The sequence below is a fragment of the Haemaphysalis longicornis genome, unplaced genomic scaffold, assembly GCF_048455015.1.
Source record: "Haemaphysalis longicornis isolate Haplotype H1 unplaced genomic scaffold, Haemaphysalis longicornis Haplotype H1 scaffold_3, whole genome shotgun sequence".
In the NCBI taxonomy this organism is placed as follows: Eukaryota; Metazoa; Arthropoda; class Arachnida; order Ixodida; family Ixodidae; genus Haemaphysalis; species Haemaphysalis longicornis.
In genome coordinates, this window is record NW_027526335.1 from 9,466,180 (window position 1) to 9,490,789 (window position 24,610).

Sequence of the window (24,610 nt, forward strand, 5' to 3'; positions counted from 1 at the left end):
GAATTCCAAACGGCAAGCTTGCATTCGTTAGTTTCACGTGAAGGCCCCATTCTTTTTTGTATTCAAATCGTACTGGAGTAAAGTCTGCTTCGCTCGTTCGATAGCGATCATTGCTCACTTGAGTGGGTTGTGGTGATCGACGCGCAGCAACTTGGAGAAAAACTGTAAGAAGTCTGCGTGGATGTAGTGATGAAGGCCGCAAGCGAAAATAAACAGAGGGGATGCGAATAATCTGTTAGGGAATTTGTCTGCGACTTCGAGTAAATGCCTAAACGGGACGGAGGCCGTTCCTGAGTGGCCGCTTGGAGAGGGGGCGGGGAATATGCGCGCCACCGAAAAGCGCACTCCCATGTCGCCTTTTTGACGCTTGATAAGCTAATTTCGATAGAAAAAAAGTTCTTCGTATGCACTCACAAAACACGCGCGCATGGCTACATGCGTCTCGGACACATCTGCGTGTTCGCGCATGCATGTGGAATGACGGTACACAAACCTGCAAACGCGCGCAGCAGGCGGAAAATGCCGATAATTCCTTTCCTTCACAACATGGTATATTTTTCGATTGAGGTGAAATGAATAAAGTAGAATATATCTTCTCCAATTTTTTGAAATTATTTCGACTTCATCGTGTCGGTGACGCCCAACAGTAAAATAAAGCTTAGCGTCAAATTCTTAATGTGCAGATTTTTACTTGTTATTTTTTTATCCTGCGATTAATAGGATCATAAAATTTCAACCGACGCCAAGCGCTAATATATTTATAATCGTTATTATTATATGAGGTATGCACCCAAGATAAAGTGTGCCGAAACGAAGGTCACGTCGTATCGTTTTTAGTGAAAAACGTAGCGATGAGTGGGAGCGGAAGCGATGTCCTATTCCTCATAAATCATAATCTACACCACACGCTTTAAAAAAAGAAGTTTTACTGCTGCCATCTATCGCGGTATCGGCGTACCGCGTTTAAGAAGGCACGGAGTAGTGTTGGGAGCCACCGAACGTGGCGCTAGAGGGCTGCCGGCCGACACGGAAACTGAAGCCAGCCGCCAGCGGCGGCGGCGTCGCGCCGTCGCGCCGCGAAACCTGCGCAGAAACCGCGCGCTTGCGAGGTCGCAGCGTGTTCGCTTGGCTCGGTGGCCGCGAACAGGGCTTCTCCGATCGACGCACACCACACAAGACTAAGAGAAGGCGTGTCTTTCCCGCACGTTCTCACCGGTAGCGCCCGCACGCTTTCGTAGTTTCTGTTTCCGCGCGAACACGTCGCCCACCGCAGGACAGCGAAGGATCGTGCGCGCAGAATTTACAGGCTGGACGTCCTTTTTTATTCCCCGCTTCGCCATGAGCTACAGCAGATCTCCAACGTCTCGTAAACAGCTGGCGCGCGCTTTTCTCTGAAGCGCACACCTTTGCGGAGAAGCGGAGTACCACCTGCGCGCGACGCCGGACCCGCCCGGATTGACGCAACGGTAGGCTACGTTTTTTATTACATTTTTTTTTCTTTTCTATCGTCGTCCAGTTGACACAATGCGTTTCGTCGTTTCTTCTTTCGTTGTCGTAGCCACGTACGTGGTTGCGTGTAGCATCTGCAAGCACCTTGATATGCTGTCCAAGCTGGCGCTTGAAGTGTGTATGTTGGCATTATTATTGCACTTATACACACGAGCCTTTACGTAATTCTTAAAACCTGTGGCGAAAAGGCACACCCGCAACAAAAAGTCTTCCGTCCTAAGATTAACTTCCGAGCTGTTGCCCGTATTAAAATACACGGCAGCACACACACGGGGATAAAGTTGCCTCTCAAACAAGTCGATCTGTATTAATTTATGCCACTGCGCAAGAATACTTTAATGAATAATTATTTTTTGCTAGCTACCTCGGAAAATCTCTGACCTTAACTGAGGTGTGCGTGGGCCATATGGGGTACAGTAAAAGGGCCTATGACCTCCAAGGCAAATACATACTGTACACTCCCGTCAAGACGAACTCGAAGGCACCATGGAAATTCGTTCCATTATCAGAAACTTGTCTTAAGCGGACGTCGTTTGTATTGTGGTTTTTGTGGACGTTACAAGAGAGCAAAGGTGTTGTTCGTCTTAACTGAGTTCGTCTTAAGCGCGTGTACTGTACGTAGAGGTGAACGTGCGCAGATGAGAAAGAACACTTACGCTACAATTCTCACACGGAAGTTTAGCCGAAAGACGTTGTTTTCGCAACCTCATATTTCGAACGACCTGTAACGATTTTGGACATCTGAAAATAGAAATAATGACCAGCTAGGAGCAACACGTTGGGTCGCAGTTGATTTCGGCGTGACCTTTCCTGGAGCTGTCGTTTCGAGAGGGACCGCAACGGCTGTGAACTACTCAGCTGTCAAGTCGCCTACAGCGGAATTTCCGTTGTAGCGGAGTTCAATGCTTTTTTTCCGGTACTTAATTCTGCTGCCCGCCGTATTCGCACAGCTGGGTGATTTTCTACATCATATGATTTTGTCGCCTCTTCTCCACTGCCAGGCTAACGCTCTCGTGGTACTTTCATACCAAACCCCCATCTCATTGTCACAATATTGTAGGACCAAATATAGTAAGGAAAAAGCTCTTAGGCATTACAGCCAGGATATGTAACTGAAACTGAGGATGACTCAGCGAGCAATGGAACGGAAGATGATAGGTGTAACATTGAGGGACGAGAAGAGAGCGGAGTGGGCCAGGGAACAAACACGTGTTAAGGACATGTTAGTAGAAATTAAGAAGAAGAAATGCGCATGGGCAGGCCATGTAATGCGAAGGCATGATAACCGTTGGTCATTAAGGGTAACAGAATGGACCCCTAGAGAAGGCGAGCGTGGCGCGCCAGAAAGTTAGGTGGGCAGATGAGATCAAGAAGTTTGCGGTGATAAATTGGTCGCAGTTAGCACCGGACCGGGATAATTGGAGATTTATGGGAGACGCTTTTAACCTGCAGTGGGCATAGATAGGCTGCTGCTGATGATGATGGTGATAAATTAAAGTTAGACCACGTACACGTGTAGCTTGTCAATACCCGAGTACTGTATTTTCTCGGCTCTAAGCACCCACTCCTACTTCAGTAAGGCTGACAAATTTAGGTGGATGTGTTTCGAGTGTAAGCATACCTCCACACTTTATTCTTTACAGTTCTAAAAAAAAAAAAAAAGAAGAGCTTAGAATCGAGAAAATACGAGAAGTTTTCAGACGTAAGGTAACGAGAAAGTCGCGCTTAATTAATTCACGAAGCTAAGAAGCACATGCGCTTTATTCTGCCCATGCTACATTTTTCATGCAAAATATTGCATAAAACACCCCCATAGTAGTCATACGAAGTGACCTCATCGAAAGGTGCGAAACGCGACTGTTCACACGAAGTTGGCGCGTGAGAGTTGCACGTCGTACGCGTCTTTTCCTGGTTCGCGTGTCTCCAGGAAAATTGCAATATGTTTTCCTGGCGCCGCTTCGAGCGGCCTTGGCAAATGAAGAGCAGTTGCAAACATAGTGCTAAGTTATTGCATCCAGGAAGCGACACTTTGCGACATTAATAACTGTTATTTTGGTCCCGCACGGCTTGAGATCTGCAGACTATTCCGTGCGCAAGCGTTGCTTTAGAAATTAATTAAGACGCGCAGTTGAGCGAAGGCTCTGGCTATTTGGTGATCCATGAGTTTGAACAGTGAAGGTTGACACGGGACACAAGAAAGCGAAGGAGAAACACAAACGCTCAATTGTTCACTTTTCTTTTCCTGTGCACGTCTTTTGGGTAAATCTGCACTGTTCAAATTAGTAGATTAGAACAGACGTGGTGAAATGATGCATACTATTCAGTGCTTTGTAGTGCGCTAGGGTGTTCGCAGAACATTTACATTTTTAGCGATCGTATGTCCACGCTTTATCACTATGGACGTCGCATCGCATTCCTGTCGAGCGATGCCATGTTGTGCATGTTCTTTGGTTAAAACATGTGCTCTCATTTAAGGGGGGGAGGGGGGTTAATTCGCGTTATGTGCGCTTGCAGCACTGTACTCGGCCACGATTGACAGTATGTGACATCAGAGTGCGAACAGTCGCTCTTTTATAAGCCCGCAAAGTTCGAAAAGCAGAGACAGCTAGAACGTAGAGAACAAAATATTTCACATTTTTTTTCGCAGTTTTGTTACCGCTTAATTGTTTTCCTAATTTGAAGAAAATTGAGGGCGGACTTTGTTTAGTTGTATGTTCGAATTTAAGCCATCTTTATAAAAGCACCGAAGTTCATTATATTATTTATTTTATTAGAGAAGCCACGTTTTGCAGATATTTTCATAAATACCTGGCCGGTATTACCTATCACTTGCAGATTGGACACTCCAGAAGATATTCACGTAGGAGGCGTCAAAGACAGTCACAATCTATCGTTTGGACAGATTTAACGATTCTCTTTAAACATGAAAGTGTTTTATTCGTGGACACACGAAGATTTCGCATATGTCATATCCGTCACGGAAGGGACGCCAGAACAACGAAGCAAGCGGCCTGTAAAGGGTGCACCCCTGCACAAAGGGTCTTCTTGCGGGGAAGCAACCTTTAGTACTAAAGAGTACGTTATACTTAGGGTTGTTCGTTTCTGGGTTTTATATTTTAACACGAAAGTGTTTTATGCCGGGATACACCAAAATTTCACTGACGTCATATCCGTCACGGATATGACGCCAGTACACCTTTGCCGAAGCGACCCGCCAGCAGGACGTCGCTCGCCAAGCACACCCACAAGGCAGTCGCCAACGGGCAAATTATGCTCAGCTGCAGATTTCGCTGCACATTTCACTTTCGTGTTTCACCGATTCCTATGACAGAGGAATCAACCATAGTTTTTTTTTATTATTATTTGTTCGCTGCAGGACACGAAATTTGCTTTACGCTGATTACAATGTTTGCGAAGCTTTCGTTTTAAAACAAAATGTAGAGCGAACTCTTCAGCCGTGCCTTGAACAAAGCCCATAGTTGTCACCAAATGTCGCCGAGGTTCGTGTCCTGAAGAAACGGCCGCAGGAGGAGACGCGGTACATCGCTTCTCAAATCAACGTCTTTCATCTGAACAAACGGGCAGCTCTCTCTCTCGCAGACAACCTAGCGAAGCTGTCTGCATAATAAGGACACCGTCCGCAATACGTTGGACGTCACCCGGGGCAATCTGAGGTCAAGTACATATGGACTGCATGGATGCATGCTTGTACACTATACACCTATACACTCGACCACGCTTATCGCTTTCCCCACTGTCTGTGGTTTTCGTGCCCCCTCTTTCTTTTACTTTTCTACTTTCTTCTCTATTTGTTCTTTAAACCTCCTTTCATGTACCACATGACAAAAACACGGAACTAAAAAAAGGAGTAGCGCCGTATACGCCGAGGCCCTGTAAAGTGTGCTTCACTGCCGAACACACGTGCATTACTCGGAAGGCATTTTTCTAAGGGCAATATTGTCTGATATCAAAGTTGAACGCTCTAGCGCCTTTTATACCGACCAGAATTTTTTTAAGCGACGGAAGCGTGATACATCAAGCTTTGCAGGGGGGGGCAGACGGGTTTCCTCAGTGAAGCCACATAAAAATAAGCGCATAAACGATGTACCGGAGCTCTTTCAGCTCTTGCCCGGGTGCGGAAACGCGTCCTCCACTCTTCTGAGCCCGTTCATCATCAGACAGGGCTGCTGATGTGGACGCCACAAAGAAGTCAATGTATGGGTCAGCTTTATGGCCCAATGTTTAATTAAACGTCCACGGCATACGTAGCAGATATACATGCACCGTACTCAGAATAATCGCACGTCCCTCGGTCTCCGAACTCTAAGAACAATTGCGTGATATGTCGCAACTGAAGGAACTCCTACGGTGCAGAAACGGCGGTAGTGTCGGAACAATAGGCGGAACATTTTGTACGGAACGACGCTCGTAGCCTGTCTTTCGCAATCTTGCCCCTCGGGAGGGCAACGCTGCGAAATCTGCGTCGGGATTCAAAAGCCGCTGCAGACCAGCAGGCAAACAGCCTGCAACACAACACTATCCAAGAACCGAGCACTGTCACGGGCCCATATTTCATCACGCCCAATATCTGGTACCAAAACGAATTTTTGTGCTCCGCGAAAAAGAAAAAAAAAAAATTCTGTGTCTTTGCTTGCACCGCTGCGAACTGTATACTTCCTCAAGCGAAAGCATGTGCGGCACGTCGTTGCTTTCCCTGTATCGTCATGGGTTCTCTGTATTTGGACATATATTGTCGGGACCCCCAGGCGTTGTTTGGCTCGTATTCGTTGTATTGCTTTAGCTTGCTTACTTTACTTTAGCGTTAAGTACGTCATTCAAATTTACCACGCTCGTACGAGTCCCTAGCGCAGCTGTCGATCATACCCAGTGCCCCGTTTGGAGTCCCGTCTGCAATATCAACATTGTGTGGCCCCCGGGCCATACTGTTATAAGCTGACCCAAAACCGCCGCACACGAAGCCGCCCGCGAACTCGCTGCCCGGGAACACAGTCACTTAGGCTACAGCCAGACGGACATCTACCTCCACGTCACGTCATCTACGTGGTGTTCCGCCCTGTGTAACTTCCGTGACGCCCCAGGCACCTTACACCACATAGTTTCGGAATATTCGCCAAACCCCAATATCGAAGCAACACCCGATGCTTGTCACGGGAAGTGGAAGAGAGTTCAGCCACAGTGTCGACACGCAGCTTCGTCTGGTGGACGCGGGTTCGATTCCCGGCCGCGGCGGCCGCTTTTCTGGTGGGGGCAAAAAGTGAAAACGCCCGTGTGTTCGAGATTTCGGAACGAGTTAATTAAAGATCAAGTGGTCAAAATTAATTCGGAGCCCTCCACTACTGCGCGCCTTATCGCCTGTAACCACACTATCAATCAATCAATCAATCAATCAATCAATCAATCAATCAATCAATCAATCAATCAATCAATCAATCAATCAATCAATCAATCAATCAATCAATCAATCAATCAATCAATCAATCAGTTTCGTCTGGTCAACAGCGCGGGCGATGCGGCCAGCTCCAATGGTATCGTTGCATAGCCACTCTCTTTTGTCCTTTGTCTAATTGTTCGCGCTGCAAGCATTTATTTAATAGAGTACCAACTCGCCCAAACTCTCACGTTAATTAGTTCCTTCAATAAACATTATCCTCTCCTAAGCTACGTGCACACTAGTGTCGAACTTGCCGTGCCGCCCTGCCGACGGCCGCTTGCGGCGTCACGCCGCAGCCTTGACGCCGCAGGCGGCCGTCGGCAGGGCGGCACGGCAAGTTCGACGCTAGTGTGCACGTAGCTTCACATACACCAACGAAAACAGATTGTCAACAGTGTCTCTAGCTACTCACATTCAGTTCTCATTATTTTTAATGGCGATTCGCTAACCTAAAAAAAATGTACTTACAGAGAAGTCCCTCTAGATAAAATATCGCACAAAAAAAAACCCTTATAAATGAAACCGATTTTACAAGAAAATTCGCAAGCATGCATGTTGCGTAATAAAGCCCGTTGCTGCGCTAGAGTTAATTCCGAGTGTACCGTAATAGAACATGATCACGAATGCAGACTCGTGTACATGTCCTCCGTGTTCCTACTTTTTTTTTTTCCACTTCCGCTACACTCCCACTGTAACTGCTTTAACGTCGCCGACGTTTGTATTCCGGGGGCGCACGCCCCCCACATTCCCGCGTGCGCTGGCAGCAGCATCGCATAACGGCCGTCGTGTGCTACGCGAAACGCTTTCTTATTCGCGCACGCGCAAGCTGCGCTGCGGTGGCAGGGACGCGTGCTTTCCGCGTGCGACAAAACAGCTGCGAGCGCGTGACCGCCAAGAAAAACAAAACGAAAGGGAACAGATTTGAAGCAAGGAACGCTCGGAACGTAGTTGTGCGCGCAATAGTCCCTCTGGCTCTCTTTCATCGTCTTCCACGCACCTGAGCCGTGCGCGTGAAAGATTACGCGTCACTAAACAAGAGCGCGGGTAATTTAGTTTAATTTATGGAAGGAGACGGCGATGGATTACGAGAAGGTGCCCTGATTTTGCGGAGTCGCTTCCGGGCAACAGACGGGTCAATTTGCATAGCTTTTGTGGACAAGACATGTTGCACGATGTCGAAAGTAACCACGGACACAATAAAGGTCTTGACAAACAGCATAAGAATAATCGAAAATGCTTGACAAAGCAGACAACGCACAAAAACAAGAGAAAGAGAAAGGTACAGACAAACCACAGAAAATCTAGGGACAGTAGTGTACAGAAGTCAGTGGCGGTCCCAAGGGGGGGGGGGGGGGGGGCGAAGGAGGCGATCGCCCCCCCCCCCCCCCCCCCCCCAAAGAGGTCCTCAGCTTCTTATTTTTAGTTTTTTATAAGCATTCCACTTGCGGGAGGTTAAATCCCACTTGTGCGAGGCCGCAAACGTGTTGCGACCGTCAGAAATGCGGGCTCTAGTCAGCCGTTGCACCGCCTAAGGGGCCCCCAAAATCACTCTGTCGCTAAGTGATTTGTGCGTTCACGCGGCATACGCGTACACGTCTGCGTGGTTATCACCTCCTCCGCAGAATTGGCGCAAGAAGGGGAGCGGTTCTTTACTCGCCCCCCCCCCCCTTACCCCCCCCCCCAAAAAAAAAAGCAATCTCTGGGACCGCTACTGACAGAAGTTGACGTTGCTCTTGTATATACGTGCATTTCGCCGCTGCCGTGTTGTGCACCTTATTACTCGTTGCCCAGTCTTCGCAGCAGCGCGCAAAAGATTTATGAACAAAATTTTGCTTTGCAGCCATGCCCAAAGCGCCGTGTTGTCGTCGGCCTCTGTTGTATGGGAGACGCCCGAGCGACACGAGTGCGATGGCATGCACGACAGTTCAGATGACAACAAAAGCAAGTTAATAGATACTGCGGTCCTTCAAGAACAAAATGTCAATAGAACTAACCGACTAAAATGATGAATGGCGCCATTATTTGGCGACAAGTCTAGTTCCCTGCTACCGCAGCTTTCACAGCAAAATATTTGGTGCCTATATATATAGCGTGTATTTTCGGCTGTGTTGTGTCTAAGATTACTCCCCTGCGGTTGCAGACGGAATGTGCATGTACGCTTTCTTCACCATGGCGATGTGAAACGAGTTGCGCTAAGATGCACACGTAAAGAGGGCGTCCCTCCGCCTTTCCGCCCTCCCGGAATAAAGCGTATATATAATCCCTCGCTACACCGGAACGCCAGAAGTATTAATGCGTAGCATTCTTTGCCGAGTACCCCTATAGTATACAAGCAGGACCGTGTGATGCCCTGCATTTCCACAATAATGCAGATTTCGCTGAAGTTCCACCTTTAATCGTTATAACAGCGCAAATGGAGATCATTGGTCGAACGGAACTTTGAAAAACCAAAAAAATTACAAAAATATAAAAAATTTCGAAAAGTGGCGAACCGTGTAACGCCTTGCATTTCCACAAAAATGCAGACTTCGCGGAAGTAACATCTTTAATCCTTATAATAGCGTAAATGGAGATGACCGAACTTATAAAAACCAAGAAATTTGGCTGTAAAGAACTCACGCTTTAGATAAGCGGCATAAGAATGCTACGCATTAGTAGACAATTCTCTGAATTTCTGCAATTTTTTCCCCCTGCGGTATATGCGCGTTTACGAACGCTCGCTTTGTTAGCTTGCTCACTCAGAAGGTTTATTTTCGCGTTTCCCGCGCCTGGCGACTTTCTAGGGAAAACGTCAATCCCAATTCGTTAGCGATGTTCTTTCTTTGTACACCGGCGCTTCAGTTGTCGGGCGCGGAGTTCCCTATCCAGCAAAGAATATTCTGCGAACCAGAGCTGCGAGAATTCTCTTGCGCTCAAGTTTTCTTGGAAACAGTACCCATAAAAACACGCTATCTTCCTTTTTCCCTCCAATCCCTCGTCTCACTTCTCTCTCATCATTACCGGTATTCCAGTGGACACTGGGGCGATAGCCGCGTGCGTGGTTCACGTGGCGCCGCTTTGGAAGAAGAAGTGCTCCCAGCGTGGCGTCCACAGCTCGAGGACAGGGAACTGGTCTGCCCGCCCCTGCAGCCGTTCACGCGTCTCCCAGGAGCCGCGTGGTCGTCCCTCCGGGGCCGCATCTCTTCTCTTGTGTGGGCAGCCCGCAGAGCTGGAGATTTACGGCGATCCCGCCCCGGCGCTGCTCGCCGCTGGTGTACGCCAAAGCGCGAACCCGCGGTGGCTTAAAAGGACCGCCCGCGAGTCCGCGGCCCGAGACTAGCATCGCCACACGAGACGTGGTCGCGTGCAGAACCGCGCCGTCGTGTGAGCTGGATAAATGCCAGTACGACCGAACGCGTGTTGTTGCACGTGGTACCCGTAAATTGCACTGGGTGCGACTAAGTATACGAGCGTACAATGTACTGGTAAGGATCCTGTATATTATACCTGGATTAATTTTGTTAACCCGTTGTTAATGAATCGGAAAAAAATGAAAGGGGGATAGCGTTGTGATTCACAATGCATCGAACATTCGGCTGGGTCACCAGAGTAATAACATCCATGACGGCTTTTGCACGTTCATGAACTAAGCCGCCTTCTGGAGCTGCGCGTCGTAATTACGCTTCGTGAATAGTAATTAAAAAAAAGCTGTGTTGGTTTCGTCGTAATACAGATACACGCCGAATGAATTATATGCGTTTATGGAGGCCCGGCAGTAGTAGCGGACAAGTTTACCCTTTCCCAGTTGGTAGATCGACATGCATGTTATACACATTTTTGTCACCAGCCGGTCAGAGGCATTCCAATAAATGCATGCTTTTCTTGCTGACCATTACTTGGGTCACCAGAGTAGGGAATGACTTGCGCCGAGTCGGCTCGCAGAACATTCAATTTTTGCGGCAAATTTGGAGCTACACGCGCCGAACCTACACCTGAGCACCGACAGCGCGGCGCTACTGAAAAATTCGGTTGGCAGGGAAACCAAAGTACCTGTCTTGCTTTGGGGCACTAACAGAAAATTCGCACCACTGGGCGTTCTCAGTCATTTTCGAGTTCGTTGTTGTTATCGTTGTATGGTTCCAACCCACAGATAGAAACATGCCGGCGACTGTATATAATCGGTCGGCTCTCAGAAATATGTCACCGACGCATGCTGAGATGAGCATGAGCTTATGCAGTAGCCCAGCTCGTAGTATGGGGGCTGCAAGAAGAGCTTCAGGTTACTAGTTAGTCATTAGCTGATATTTTCGTTGTCGGTGGCTAGTGATATACGACGGGAAGAGCACGAGAACTTGTCTCTACCTGCCATGAAATTCGTTCATAAAAAGCGATCACAGCTGTACACGATGCTGCTCAAAACTAGTGAAAAATAACCGTTGGAGCGCGGCAGCAGCAGAAACAAAAAGACAAAAAATGCAGAAAAAGGAATAAAAAGCGTGGTGCACAGTCCCGTGCCTTGAGGAGTCACAGACATCGTTCGCGCTGCCAAGGCCTGAGTGCCTCCTTCGCGCAGCCCCGCATACCCAAACCCACTTCTCTACGGGAAGGCTGGCCGAGGGGACGCCCTCCACCAGAAAGCGTTGGCGGCCGAGCACCGCAGCAGGGGAGCCCGAGATGCTCACATCTCGTCCTCCGCAAAGCACCACCACCACCTGTGGCGTCGGTTCAGTTTAGGTTGGCGCTGACTGTGAGCTACGCCGTTGGCTACGCAAACGCCGGCTCGCTCCCCACAAGATATATACCGCGGGCGTCACACGGAAGGCGTGCGTAACTAGCAGATAAATGTGACCGCCCACAGACGCACGCCTGAAACCACCACGCATGCGCTATATCTTCCCTCGCGGGCGGTGCGGGTCTACGCCGCGAATGGATGGGCACAACGAGTTCGGCATACGGGAGTAGCCAATTTGGGTCGAACCTGTGTTTGTTAGCCGCTGTCGTTTCTTATTTCCCAGGCTGCGTTGTATACGTGAGCTGTAGGAGCAGTCTCACAGCAAAAAACCATTCCTTTGGCGATAAATAAAAGGCGGGAGATGCAGAATGTGGGGGGAGGGATGCACAGCCATGGACCAATGAAACAGGAACACGAAAATGTGAGTCAGAACACACAAACAGCGCGATTTCTTTTGGTGCAAGTGAAATTGTCGCGTGTCTTTATTAAAAGATTAAAAATGTGTCTTCGCAAATATACCACTAGGCAACCATTATTGCATCTCCACTATCAATATGCGTTGATTTTCCGTGTTCTGGTTCGTATTTTCGTGTTCACGTTTCATTTGCCCATGACTACACGTGACAGCAACACCAGGCGGTGCTAGTGCCCGGCAGCCAAATTCTGCGCACTGCTTCGCTCTGCCGGAGCGCAGAGCGTCTTCTCCTAGGAGTAAGTGTACAGCATCGAAGCTTGGGACGACATCGCCTCTTCTTGTTTACCCTGAATGCGGAAAAACAGAAGTAGGGGAACTGATGATTTTCGTTCATAGGAACATTCGATGACGCCGATTTGACTAGAGGCAGCATGGTGACGCACTATACACGGAAAAGACAAAAGGAGCGGAAGGACGATGGTTGACCGAAACCGCAGACACGCCGACGCAGACAGGGATGCGAATTGTTCGTTTCCCGAGACCTGAGTGTGCCTCCCCCAGCGCTCGTCACCCACCGCGATGAACAAGCAACCGCGGCAAGGCGGAAGGAAGTTGAGACTGCAGCGAAAGCGAACCACGTTTCAAGACCGCGCCGCTGTCCGCGCATGCGCGCACACATCCTCTCACGAGGACGTGGAGCGTGTGCCCACGTGGGACCAGTGTTGGATACACACTCCGAGAGGCGCGCGCGAGCTCGTGGGAGGTGCTGATACAGCAGTGGCGAGCTCTCATCGCCTTCCCTATCTGCGGCGTGGGCGTCTCTCACGACGTAAACGTGACAGCCTTTGATATACTGCACGCGATCTGCGATACTCGCGCCTAGAGTGGGGGAGCTGCCGCAACGGTGCTGCAGAGGCTGGACTTTGAAGTATGGCGTCACCCACAGGGGGTATCAAGTCACGCCCGGGAGGGGAGGCAGAGCGTGTCGGCTTTTGGGCCCAGGCGTGGCGCTTGGGAGAAAACATGCATCACATCGCGGACGCCATCTGCCGCCGTGGCCTGTCGTGTTTTACAAGCTCGGCTCACAGGCTGATAAGCGGCCCCAGACACGTGTCGCGGTCAAACGTGCACGCCGCGGCGGTTGTGTGCCTTGCGCCTGTCAAAATAAAGGGGGGGTTCGAATCTCCCGCGCTTCCTTTTCCGGAACATAAGTACGCGCGGGAGCCATAGTGGTCGCAGTGTGACGGAGAGTTGCCAACTTCTCAGTCGCCACTCCCCATTCTTCAGCGAAAAATATTTGATAGCATTTGATAACATTTTTATGGAACAGGTTTGGCAATTCCGAAGTTCTTGAAGCCGTTCGAAGCTACGATGTTTCATGAAATCTGCAATATGCCGGGTGGTGTCGGAAGTATTTCCTTAGAAATTGTAGTAGGAGTGGACGCAATGAAGGAGAACAGTGCTGAAACCAAAAAATCAGCAAAATCTCTGCTGGTTTATCGCCCCCTCCGATGTTCCCAATACGAATTTACCTCAGAGCAAGCCACGGTTGGACTTCTGTCAGTACCGGCGAAGACGCTTCGATTACCTGTATTTGGAAACGACCTTCAAACAATATTTCATCCACGTTTTATTTGCGCCTATGGAGACTCACAGTCTGAGATCAAGTTCTCTTCGGAGTCATATCGGGAGTATATATGCTTGGCTTCCTTGCAGAATTGCCCGTCATCTGAGAAGGCTATGCGGGCTTCCGCGCGTCTCCGTCGCAGCCGTAGGGGGCGAAGCGTCAGCAGTACGATCTAACGCTTACAAATCAGGTGCCCACTAAAACATTCGAGGGCACATTCACACCAGTCACTATTCGTGCAGACCTCTCTTGCCACTTTCAGTGCGACACATGCGGTACGGAGCGCATCTGCTGCTCCCAAGGAGGTTGTATAAGTTTTTAGGCTGCTCCCCACGGCATCCCCGCGGCTCCACGCCGGCGGAGCAATCGAGTCGTTAGCAGGCGCTTATACGGTCGTTTATTTGGGGGCGGCTCCCACGCGCGCCGTGCGCAGTTCGGTTTCCTGACCTCTGACCCCGGTATGGCATGGCTGCAGGGCTGGTGCGCATGCAGCCGATGCAGCGCCGCCTCGGGGTCACGGTGCCAGAAAAGAGTGATTGAAGACGCCGAGGACGAGCACTCCTCTTCTCATCTACTGTCCTCTTTTTATTATTGTTGTTTTGATACCAGGGGCCGTCGCACCCCGCCCACGATTCCACGGCCGCCGCTCGCTTCACGCGTGGGCGCCGTCACATTCATTTACGCGCCGACCGTCGTGGACAGAAATAAATGAAAAAAAAAAAAAAGTACGCGCCCGGTATAGCGGGAATGCATTGAGTGAGCTGCAGGCGTGAATGCACTGTTGCCGCGAGCTCTTGCCTTGATAACTCTTCGCCGTCGCTGGGAGCGACCAAAACGCCTTCCCACTCTCTGAAGTAAACAGCCGTCTACAGCCGAGAGAGAGTGTTCTCTCTCACACTTCAGCCGGTGGTGTTTCGCATAGTAGATCCCTCACACAGTGGTCGTACCTGAGCACTTAATTTTTTTCTTGCTTTTCCTTTTATCCTTTTGAAAACGTTCCCCTCCGCGGTTTTTCCGGTGATGGATTACTCGCACGCACGTACGCATATGTACACCTACGTACGTAGGAACCATTTAGAGTTCAAAATGTGGGATGTGTATGCGTGTGCGCGGCCATTATCTCAGTGACTGAAATGTTCTGTACGAAATTTAGCCAAATTTGGATGGTAGGAAAATAAGTATTCTGCCATCGCGCAGTACTCGTCGGCACTGAGCCATGTAAAGTTTCTCCTTTTTTAGCCATTTGAGCCTTTAGGGGCCAGATTAAAAATATGTTTGACGGAAAGTTATTTACTCCTGTCACACGGCCCACTAAAAAGGAGGCTGGCATATAAAAGCCAACCTAGCGAGCTCAAAAGGGAAGGGATGATAAAAAAAGCGATAAAAATCAATGAGATAAAAAAAAAACGATAAAACGCAACGACAGATTGTACGTTCCCACGGAAGCACACGCACGTCTGCGCTCTATTGCTCAGTTCTTCTCAGCATACCCCCTCTCCACCAGCTAGAATGGGTGACCGCGGGGTAGACACTAGAAAGCCTACATGCGCCGCGCCTAGGCGCGGCGCATGTAGGCTCCCTAGTAGACACTGCCTCTCCCATGTTTCCCACATGAGGGGTCAGCGTCTCGCGACTTCTCTGCCTCAGAAGGACATACAAGCAGCGCGCAGCCTCGTGCAAGTTCGGCTGACCAACCAACCCTGCGGTTCCATTCAGCGGCGTATCGAGCCTTTTGTTTCCCCACCAAGAGAGAATTTCTTTCGCGCGCTTTGTTTCTACGGGGCGCGTAAAAGCTGTTATGTTCTCCGCGGGTTATCCGCCACCGGCTGCAGGTCATACCACGAATGTAGTCTGTCTACCGATAGTTGTTTCATCGCACCACACAGCGGTCTCGTTGGCGCACTCGCTGCGTGAGAGCGTTCCCCATCATCGAGGTCAACTGCTCCGATCGCTCGCTCAGCGGCAGCCCGCTCGACGTTGCCTCAGATCCGTCCGGGGAGCTACAGTCGTCCATTATGCGTAGTGTAGCACAGGTCGCGAAGCGCGTCGGGTCCTCCCTGAACCCGCGCCGGATCAGGGCGAGTCGGCGAGAAGTTGCAGCGCCACCTCCGCCTCCCACTGAGGCACCATCAAGGGGATGCCGGATGCGTGCATCAAAGAAGGGTGTACGGAGGCGATGCTTGCAGCGACGCACAATCACAATGACAGCTGCAGGGCTCCCGCTTTTGAGGGGGAACAATGCGGCGCTTATAAAAAAAAATAAAAAGAAAAGAAAGCGCCTTCGTATTCGCGCATAAGCAATTTACGCACTCGAGAGTGACGGGCAGCGTATAGAGGCGGTGGGATATCAGCGGGAACAATAATGCGAAAGGAAACGAGATCGGAAGGATATGATGTTTAGTAAAAGCAGGGAGTATAAAATGTGCCAAGAAGAATGCTCGCAATTGAAACTGCTGACCATTGCCGTGTTCGGGAAATGCTTGAGATTTTAGACACGACAGTCGCGGATGCTTTGCTTCAGGCACAAGATTGCCAGAGGCATTTATGCGTCCGTTTACGATCACTTCTAGATTTCTTTGTCGGGCTTTGGACATGTGTACTGCCGGATGTTGAAGGTGTCGACTGCTGGAACTATAGTTAGGCATTCAAAGATTTTGTATGTTGAAGCTCACCTTGCGCATGCAGGGGTGACTATTAGTGCTTCTTTGATGGTGTGCAATGCGTTTTAGTCGTAGCCCTGCCAGCTGCCACGGGATCTTGGTTCACTACAATGGGAAGTTCGCTCCCGTGTCCTGGGCGATAAAAGCTTTCGGTTTGAATAAATATGGCAGGATGAGCATCGAATAGCACAACACCGGTTAGTATCAGCCGGGATTCATTTTGGCAACTCCGAGACGAGGTAGGGTGTGCTGCCGAGAACGCTGAGCTAATTCGAAAACTTGGATTTTATTTTTAAGGCGCGCCAAGACAGCGCCAAAGAGTTTCCGGCGATTACAGTGAAAAATGGTTGTGTGTGGGCAGCGCTTCAGGTCTGACGCTCCCTGTAACGGCCCTGCAGAGCCTGTATGAGGAGACGCCTAGTTCCGGACTTCCTTGTACTTATCAAGCCTATGCCGAGGCGAATGAGATGGTGGCAACCAGCCGTACAATTAAGGCTTGTCCCACCCGTGTAAGTTTCGAGGCACCACTACCAGCACCGCAACATCGCCTGGCCGGTCTCGCGAAGATTTCTACGCCGCCCCGACTGCCCTTCCCTGCACCTTTTCGACAAGGCCTGCGGCCGACCTCCGAGTAGCACAGAAGCACAATGAAAACGACGCTAGCAAAGAAAAAAAGAAAAGAAATAAACCGGAATCGACGCCCTTAAACCTCACTACGCCGCGTTTCGTTGAGAATGCACGCTGTTGCCGTCGCCCTGTTTAAACTAGTGCGCGCAGTTTGTAGAACCCGAATTTTCCAAGGTCCACTGCTCTGAGCGAACGCCCGCAGAGCGCAGCGAACGTGCGACAGGATCTGCATGCGATTACCGCATTGAGTGGAAGCCCGCCGGTCATGAAATGCCTCACAGGCTCAGCTTACGGACGCACACACGCGCAGATGTTACGGTCTGGTGCAACCCCGGGGCACATGTTTTTTTTTTTTTTTTCCCTCGCACGGGTGAATCCGTCGTAGTCTTTTCCCGGCTTTGCAAGCGTCGCCTGCATGCACGTAAGGTATTTCGCGTACAATGAAATAAGTGCGCAGGAATTAGGTTAAGCGTACACCGCGCACGATGCGAGCAACCTCCAAAGCAGCAACTTTGAAGCTAACTACTTCGGCCTTCAGTATATTATAGTTTTTTTTTTTTTGGAACACGCGGCGCCGTTTACAAGAGTAGGTGTTCTCGAGCCACGAAAGACGCAGACGGAAAAGAAACGAGCCAAACCACGTATTCGAATTTCTTCTCTCACCAATCTGTGGCACCAACGAAATCCATTCGAAAAGACTGGATTTTGAGGCATGTTCATCAGTCCGTGTAAGCCCGAATATTTGTAGTACGCCCGGACGCACGGCCACGATTGATTTTTAAACCGTGTAATAATCTTGAACCGGGAACGAACCGAAGAATGAATCGATTCCACCGTTCGAAGTTTCGAATACTATTAGCACACCCGTACGGATTGAACAACAATTATAGTAACACAATCAGCTTGCTACATACTCCAATTCGCATATTTTAAAATGCCAACGTAACATAGTTCTGGGTGTGACCCGCCTCGGGATGGGTGTCACAACAGACCTCAGATTTCGGAAGGAACGTTTGCGAAAACCTTGTGTAGACGGCGGCGTGTCTGGCAGCCTTCTCGGGCGCAATGGGACAGCGTCTCTCCCGCGAGAAAACATTGCGGAAGGGCTTCTGGCACGCGTCCGTGACGAAACGGCGCGCATCTGGAATGACCCGGCACATGCGTGGTATGCATGTGACGATAAGCAGAAACGCGCACCTACACGTCCCAAGAGGCTAAAAGTGAAGAATACCATTTTGAGGGCCGTCGCCGAAGAAAGAGAGAGAAAAATAGGGTCCGAAGCTGACGGAGAGGGAGCCTAAAATAAGGACGGACATTGGGGTACCTAATATTACCAACGTGTGTACACAGGCGGGTTTTGTGAAAACATCCGCTGAGATGGCGTGCACCATACAGACAGCGCGCTGGACTTGTGTTGCACGTCTGGCTTGGTGCCAAAGGACACAACGGGATGCTCTAAACTTGCGTTCAAAACGAAAAGAACATGGGGGGTGGCGGGAGAAATAGGCGATAGGAGCTGCAGGAAACAGCGTCTGGTATGCACAAATTGAGAGGAGCGTGTTGGTTTTCTTGTCTATGCTATAAGCATAGCGGGCAGTCTGCGCGTTGGCCTGTGGATGGATGCCCACATTCTTTACGAGTAATACCAAGTTGATGAGCGATTAGCAGCCGTTCTCTCTTTTTATAGTTGCAACATTCCTACTCCAGTGACCAGATTTCGACGCATGCTTTCTGCTAGCTCTTGGCGTTCTTAATTTTATCTGTGGCAGGCGGGATATATTTTACGGCATTGAAGACCTATCCGCTCACAAGACACTTCCAGGTGTAACCGCAGTAATGTGGCTAGGTATTGATTGCATCACCACGGCCGACTCTTAACTACATTACACCTACAAATAGCATTCACAGTTACAGCCAAACTGAACTCATTTCTTGGTACGACAAGTAAGTGGCACAGCTGTAAGGGCTTTTTTTTTCGTCAACTCGCTCACCGCAGTGCAAGCTTTGCCCCGAAAGAGGTACTCTTTATCACATAGTATGGGAATGCTCCCACACGCCCGACCTCCCTCCCAATTGCCACCCCTCCCCTTCACAGTGGGCGGCGCAGCTGTCCAGCTCTGAACCCGGCTCTCAGCTTAACCTGGTGAGACGGGCCCGGACCGCCAGCCAGAGCCAGGGACTCCTGGACTAAGGAGTCCCCCCACTGGTCGCCTCCACACACGGAGTCGGACTGGGCCTCAATAAAAGTTTATTCATCATCATCAGCGTATTGGCTTTCCACAAACAATTTCTGGGGCAAGTTTTGCCTCCCATTAATGCATTTCTTTATCCTTTTATGGAGAAACGTGGAATTTAGGGTTTAACGGCCGTCGCGGTCTCTCCAGATGGGCGTGTGGCTTTATCCTGGCTGCTCTATCCTATAGTCGCATTAATTTCGAAGCTCGCACGTACGTGCTCTCTTGGGCTCCTAAGGCTAAACGTCCCTCGAAATAGTAGCGAACTCTGTAGCAGTAGGCCTGCTGTTCTGAACAGCCAACGGGTAGTTCGAAGACGCGCCTCGGATAGTAACCACCTCACAAGTGTATGAAAAACAAAGCCGCCGAATCGCTCGTGCTGCTGCGCTCAGTGAATCCGGGACCTGATTCTCGGCAAGGCCCAGCAAAAATCACACGAACCGTCGGCTTTCGTGGAATGTCTCCCGTTCAAGCCCTTTCCCGTTAAATGAAATAGGGCAAGTGTGTTCGAAATAGACTGAGCGCGTGATCTCATCACAGAACTTCAGCGGCGTATGATAGCCGGGAGAATGAGACGGTATGCACACATATTCCGGCGAAAGCGTGGCTAGCGCATGATTAATATTCCCCCCTACGTGGGTGTGCACTCTGAGTCACGGAGCAGCGCAGCAGCTCGGACACTGAGCGCTTCCACGAGCTCCGAGCGCGCCAATGAGCGCAAACATACAGCAGCAGCAACAGCTTACTGCACAGGGTTGCCAACCTCCCCCAACCTCGCCGTGACGTCAGTGTCCACTGACGCGGGACACAAAAGGGCCATCGGACCGCCCTCACTGATGCGGGAAGCCGGGGATGAGAGCGGGGGAATGCTGAATTGCTCCACGGGGTGCATTTGGTGTGGGCAGGAGACCCCGCAGATCACCGGATGACCAGGGCGCTGCGCCTGCACGTGCAGTGGGTGACCAGGAAAGGGGAAGGAGCCTTGGGAGCCGTGGACGCGGAAGCTTTGACGAGTCGACATCTGTGGCCAGAGAGGACAGGCAATCTAGAAGTTCGGCGCATTGTTCAGCTACTGTTGGTGATGATTAAGACACAGACATTGGGCTAAGCCGAACACCGACTGTCGTAGTGTTGTGCCCAGTTAACTGCTAAATTCTGTTTTTGTAAGGTGTTGGGCGAAGCAGTACACTTCGGGCATTATATTTGGACGTGGAACGCGTCACGGGTCTAGCTTCACGTTCTGGAACGGGTTTTCGATCCTTCACTGAGTACAAACACCGCAGGAATTGTAAACGAACAAGTTTCACCCCAAAGCAGCGTCTTTAGCTGATCTGAAGTTATACCTGTCTCGTTTTAATACAGTGGGTACTAAGCGGAAAGTTAACCCAAAGCGTTCGAGAAGAGGGGGGCAACTACAAGCTATAGGCGTGCAGTTGGGGATCCTTCTCGCTCAAGGCCGCCAAGAGGAAAGCAAGCCCGCCGAAGGAAGAAGAAAACAAGAATACGTCAAGCACGGGAGTGGAAACTGACTCAGGAGTGGCCGTGCATAGGAAAGCGCACACGGTGGGTTGCGTTCCCTGCGGCGGACATGGCGGCTGAAGATAGCGCTCCGTGGTGGGACGGGGGAGACCGTGCTACGCTTCTCCGATGGAGACGCCGGGGGAAGTCCTGGGAGGAGGGAGCGTCGTGATTGACTGACTCCGCGTGCGTGAGCTGCTGCACTCGGGCGACGACGGAAATGGGAGCGGGTAGCAGAGCGGGCGACCCGTTATTGGCCGCGAAAGGCTTTCGCCGGCTGTCGGCCCGCCACTGTGCACGCACCGCACGCGGCGCTTCCGGGTGATTAAGCCGCGCGCCATCGGCTGAATGCAAACGCCTTTATTAGCGGCTTCCTGGGGACGTCAGCCACTTGGGAGTGGATCTCACTCTCTGGGGTTTCCGTGGCGATGGATTGCTTGAGGCGCACGGCGCTGCTGAAGGGGACGTCCGATTCACATATGAAAAGCGAAACTATGCAATTTCATTGATTAAATAAGCGTTTGCTGAGGAAAGTGAATGAGAAAAGCCATTGCGCCAACAAAAAAGGCAAATTGAGCCATTGTAATGCTATTGCAATGGTGTTACAGCAGTATTTTTGAAGCTTAGAAAGTTACGCAGCGATTTCCGATCTGTCAACGCGTTGCCTCACCTTTTCCCCCCACTGCGACACAACTATTCCAGCAAGCAAATTTTTGAGGAGTAGCGACATGTGGTGACGAACAGCACGCTGCGGGTTTAAGTTATTTGGCTAAACAAAAAATACATTGGTATATATAGGGCAATGTACAAGCAGAAACGTTAGGTTAACCTTTAAAAGATCTCCTGTTGAAAAGAAATAAGCATAAGCAGATGGTTTAGCGAGACCGCCATGCAAGCCCCATCGTCGTACCTGTGGCTGCCGCACCACAGCCAGTGACGTCACGTCTGGCTGTCGCAGCCACACTCTTTAACAAAGTTTGTTGTCTTTGGGCTTGCATTTTAGCGAAAAACAATGAGGCAGTTTATGCTGCGCGCAGAAAAAAAAATGAATCAAACATGAACACGGCTGTTTCAAACTTTTTGTGGACACCTTTTTTACCTCTCCGACGATGCCACAAGAAAGATCGCGTTGAAGAAACACACGCTGTAACACGATTGGGCACTCCAAACTGTGGCCTGTGGCACCTGCGCGAGGTTAAAATAATCGGGTGCTTGACCTTTCTTCACACCCCTTCAATATAGAAAGGAGATTATATTACAAATACATCCACACATTTGTATGTCATGCTTCCCATTTGCATTTTTTGCAGGGAGCTTTCAATGCTCGGTCGTGGAACTACCGATGCGGCGTGAGTGCCCATTGTTCCGGTAGCAGCTTTTCTTTTGATCCAACAGTGAAAATTTAAAAATTGTGATGGCAAGGAGGACGATGACTAAAAACTACGACAATTGTGTCATTGATGGAGACAGCTCTGGATTACTCAGGTCGCTTGGCCAGAGCTATAAGTTAGGTTACCCTGCCGAGAGTATACGTAGGGTTTATTTCCTCTATCACTCATTCAGGCTACATTTGAGGGCTGTCAGAACTGTTCAGCGCAGCGTAGACGTACGTTAACTACGCGTTCTTTTCGTATACACTTCTCGCTGTTTGTGGTCCGTCAGAACCACGTCAAGAGGATTGAAAGAGAGAGGTCCTTATTGAAAAGAATTAGGCCCCGCGTAGAAGAAGGAGAAAGCGCTTCACGTCTCCCCGCTATCTTGCAATCCACATATACGCCAAGACTGAGACGTCCCGACGGCTTCGTCAGCGAATTCTCCGCTGACAGCTGACCCGATGGCGTGTGTACGGGCGCGCAACAGCCGCGGCCGGGGCAACGTACTCGAGCGCTCCGCGTTTTCGCAGTCAAAACAAGTCAACGTCTGCTCCGACAGACGCCACGTCGCGCCGCTTCTGCGCTCCGCCAGTCAGCCGCAGAGGCTCGCGTTCAAGGCCTCCCGCAATCTAGAACACTGGGAGAACTATGCGCTCTAGTCGGATGGAGACTGACCCTTCGGGACAAAAAGTAGAAGGAGATGAGTGATGCCCCAGGTCATGGCCAAACGGATGGATGGCTTGCCTTGGCTTAGCGTGCTGGGCTGGATCATGTCATTTGGATGTACGAATCTAACAAGACTGCGACTTTTTTAACACGAAAGTGTTTGATTCCCGGATACACAAAGATTTGACTGACGTCATATCCGTCACGGAAGTGACGCAAGTACAACGAAGAAGGCGGCCTCTAAAGGGTGCACCACTGCACACAGGGTCTTCTTGCGGGGAAGCAACCTTTAGTACTAAAGAGTACGTAGTCCAGCATTGAAGGACTATGGTTATACTTAGGGTTGTTTTACGGGTTTTATATTTTAACACGAAATAGTTTTATGCCGGGATACACCAATATTTCACTGACGTCATATCCGACATGGAAATGACGCCAGTACACCTTTGCCGAAGTGACCCGCCAGCAGGACGTCGCTCGCCAAGCGCACCCACAAAACAGCCGCCGACCCGCAAATCATGCTCAGCTGCAGATTTCGCTGCACATTTCACTTTTGTGTTTTAACGATTCATATGACAGAGGAATAACCACATTTTTTTCATCTCTTCTCGACCTAAAACACATTCGGTTTGACGGTGTTGGTGAGCCAGCTCTTGAGCACGCGTATATGCTCGCCGGCCCCTTTTAAGGCCAGCATTTCTGGAAATGACGAGCTGCCCGCGGCGTTGCAACTCTCCCGGACCTGAACTCCCACTCACGGGTGGACGGGCTTTAATACATTAAAGCTCGTATACCATGGGCTAAGAAGCGTTTGCTCACTGGAAATTTCTGCTGAGAGGGTTGGGCTGAAGACGGGCGGAAGACAGCTCAGAAGACGGGACTAATCAAGAAATGCACAAGTCCCGTCTTCCGCGCTGTTTTCTGAAGCTAAAATATACCAACAAACGCTTCAGTTCACACGTCTCGCTTTGATGTTTCAGGACTAAAATTTATGAAGCCGTCAAGCAGTAAGAGCCACGCATCCATGCAGCACTAACACCCACCCACCATTGCGCGAGTTATTTTGGCAGTGCGAAAGTGCTGCTTCTGTGGGTGGTATGTGACAGACAGACAGACAGACAGACAGACAGACAGACAGACAGACAGACAGACAGACAGACAGACAGACAGACAGACAGACAGACAGACAGACAGACAGACGCTTTCATCCCAAAGATCACTATCATCATCGCCTACCTCCAAAAATGTGTTTGAAGTTCGACCGCGTCAAATTTAACCGACTACTGCTGATGTTGTGATTAGCGGTATACATGCTTGTCCATTTCGTCTTTTACAACATTCGTCCTTCGTAGGACGTTACATGTCGATTCAGAATATATAAGAGTTTCACAAGCACTCAGTGGAAAACTGTTTGACCAGTTTGCTTGGAAGCTTCGTGCTCTTCGATCTTTGGGACTAGAAAAACTGTCCAGGCGAGAAAGGGCTGTCCGTCACACACCTGCACGGCCGTGGTTCCCGCTCACCAACGACGTGAGAGCGCCGCAGGAGGTTGACGTGCACGTGAGGTGCAGGCTTGGTCGGTGAATTAACCATGCACGCCTTGTACGCCGTCCACGTGTTCCCTCTCGCGTGCGGGTATGCGGGTCTAAGCAGGATCAGCGCGCAGCACTGACTTGCGTGCAGTGCTAACAATGCGGCTCAGCCTGATCAAAACGGGTCGAAAGAAATCGCGAACAAGGGATCTCCGCTGTGCGCAACCGACGCGCTGACAGGAGCTCAGGTAATCATCCCAATTTATTACTCCCCTTCGGGGCAAGT

General features: G+C 50.2%; 1 protein-coding gene across 1 annotated transcript in view; it reads left to right on the plus strand.

The window, feature by feature from the left end:
- Positions 1-1,073: 1,073 nt before the first annotated feature.
- LOC144173930 (CD151 antigen-like) overlaps positions 1,074-24,610 on the plus strand; it is a 93,571-nt gene continuing 70,034 nt past the window's right edge. The window contains exon 1 of the mRNA XM_077702277.1: positions 1,074-1,466. The gene's annotated coding sequence lies outside the window, so the exon portion shown is untranslated. The remainder of the gene's footprint in view (positions 1,467-24,610) is intronic.